This window comes from Engraulis encrasicolus, chromosome 9 (genome assembly GCF_034702125.1).
Source record: "Engraulis encrasicolus isolate BLACKSEA-1 chromosome 9, IST_EnEncr_1.0, whole genome shotgun sequence".
NCBI lineage: Eukaryota > Metazoa > Chordata > Actinopteri > Clupeiformes > Engraulidae > Engraulis > Engraulis encrasicolus.
The window spans coordinates 49077495-49079994 of NC_085865.1; the positions used below are offsets into that span (position 1 = coordinate 49077495).

The 2500-nt window shown below is 44.4% G+C and overlaps 1 protein-coding gene across 1 annotated transcript in view; it reads left to right on the forward strand.

Moving 5' to 3' along the window:
* Positions 1-2500, forward strand: part of igsf9ba (immunoglobulin superfamily, member 9Ba) — a 149645-nt gene that overhangs the window by 61019 nt on the left and 86126 nt on the right. The gene's annotated exons all lie outside the window — the stretch shown is intronic.

Genomic DNA, 2500 nt, shown 5'->3' on the forward strand with positions numbered 1-2500 from the left:
TGCATCCAGAGCATCGCCATGACAACAGGATGCTGATGCCATGGCGATGGAAGCCCAGCCATGTAGTCACGATGATTAGTTTCCTTTTTTGAGATTAGAGAGAGAGAGAGAGAGAGAGAGAGAGAGAGAGAGAGAGAGAGAGAGAGAGAGAGAGAGAGAGAGAGAGAGAGAGAGAGAGAGAGAGAGAGAAGAGGATTTTCAGATTTAACCACTCATTTATTGTGATATTATCACCAGGTCACATTGCTACTTTTAGCCATTTGTAGGCCTGAACACAACATATTCAGCAGATGAAGGGAGAAAACCCCCTTTCTTCACATGAACACCAGAGACTATTCGTAAGCAAAAACAACATGAACTCAAGCTCTCCATAGACCACTTTTTGCAAAACATTGCACATACTGTACACACACACACACACGCACGCACGCACGCACGCACGCACGCAGGCACGCACGCACGCACACACACACACACACAAACACACAATTTGGCCTTTGGCGTGTGAAATATGTCAACCCACCCGTCACCTTGACGTGCAGAATTTTTCTACAGGCGCCCGGGTTAATGCTGAATTATATGCGACATCCAACATCAAAGGTTTAAGCAAATTGGTAATGAAAAGAGTTATTGGCATCACAATAACTGAATTTATGACCTTAGTACAGAAAAGTACAGAACAGAAAATGATCTTACTCGGCATTACAATGTTTGGAACGGTTGAATATGAACTGGTAAAAATGGTGACTGGTAAAAATTGTGAGTGACTGGTACATTTTAGAATCTACCTGCCACAGTGACTGTTGGGGACTGTTAAGTTCCAACCCTGGTATGTGTGTGTGCATGCGTGTGTATTCACAGTTCACTTTGTTCAGTAAGGAGTGTATTTGAGGTGAGTAAGGAAAGTAGGCAATGTGACTCTTCCAAGTGGACATGAGAGTTTCTGTGTGTGTTTGTGCTTGTGTGCGTGCGTGCGTGCGTGCGTGTGTGTGTTTGCGTGCATGTGTGTGCGTGTGTCTCTGAAAGACACAGGACACAGGATGTTTGGCTAAAGTTGTGTGTGTGTGTGTGTGTGTGTGTGTGTGTGTGTGTGTGTGTGTGTGTGTGTGTGTGTGTGTGTGTGTGTGTGTGTGTGTGTGTGTGTGTGTGTGTGTGTGTGTGTGTGTGTGTGTGTGTGTGTGTGTAAAGTGATGACAGTGCAGTAAAATATGCACATCTGCACTTCCCTGGCCTGAGATGCCTCTGCTCTGCGACTCCCTGTGTGTGTGTGTGTGTGTGTGTGTGTGTGTGTGTGTGTGTGTGTGTGTGTGTGTGTGTGTGTGTGTGTGGTGTGTGTGTGTGTGTGTGTGTGTCTGTGTGTGTGTGTGTGTGTGTGTGTGTGTGTGTGTGTGTGTGTGTGCGCGCTCGTCTGTGTGTACAGCACGTAGCTCAGCAGCACCAGCGTGTGTGTAGGTGTGTGTGATCGGGGATGTGTATGCAGGCGTGCGAGTGTGATCTGGCAGAGGTGTGTGTGTGTGGTTAAGAGTGTGTGTGTCTAATTGTGGAAGGAGTGTGTGTGATCAGTGGGGTGTTAACTGGCGAGTGTGATCTTGTAGAGGTGTGTGATTAAGAGTGTGTGTGATCAGTTGTGTATATAGGGGTGTGTGTGATGTTTACGACCGGCTGAACCAAGCTGAGCGGGTACTATCTCTGCCTACATCCCAAAATGCTGTGCGTCAACTCGCCCTCACCAGTACATTTTTTAAAAATCATGGCGGCCACCCAAAATTCACGGCGCTCAAACTATGTGTAGACTGGAGCCGATAGATTAGATATCTGTTGGCCTTACGTAAATCAACCCACAAAAAGTAATGCTACTTGACAATGCCAAAAACATAACTTTAAACAAAACATAACCATACTCGGGATAGCACGGTTTGAAATAGAAACACAAACCAGGCTGAGTTAACAACACGACTTGACACAGCATGACAAGGGCGTATGTGGAAAAGTACCTAATGATAGTTGCTTGCTTGGAGCTAGAAGTATAAGGAAACCAAGGGGTACTAGAGTAAGTGGGTTATTTTGCAAATTAGGTCTAACTAATGTCATGGTACTGTTGAGAAATCTTACCTTTAAGTTCATGAGCAGGCTAGAAGAAATGAGCTTATTGCACAATTAGATGACCCTAGTCATAGCTCTGTAAGGTACTTGTCTATGATCTGGGAACACTGGTATGACTTAGTTTCCCTTTTTATTACATGCAATATGAATGTGTATTGTATTGTATTGATGATGTATGTTTTGTAATGTTTCCACTGTGGCCCTGAGCCTGTAATACAGTTTATATATGAAAACAAGACAAAGGGAACGTCTGGCAGAAGGTAAAACTCAATTATCTACCACAAGGGGATGTGTACAATGAGCTTATGTCCCGAAATGATGCGGTATCACTTTAAGGATCAAATGTTTTATAGAAAGTGTGTCTGATCATGAGTGTGTATGATTAGGACCAGAGGCG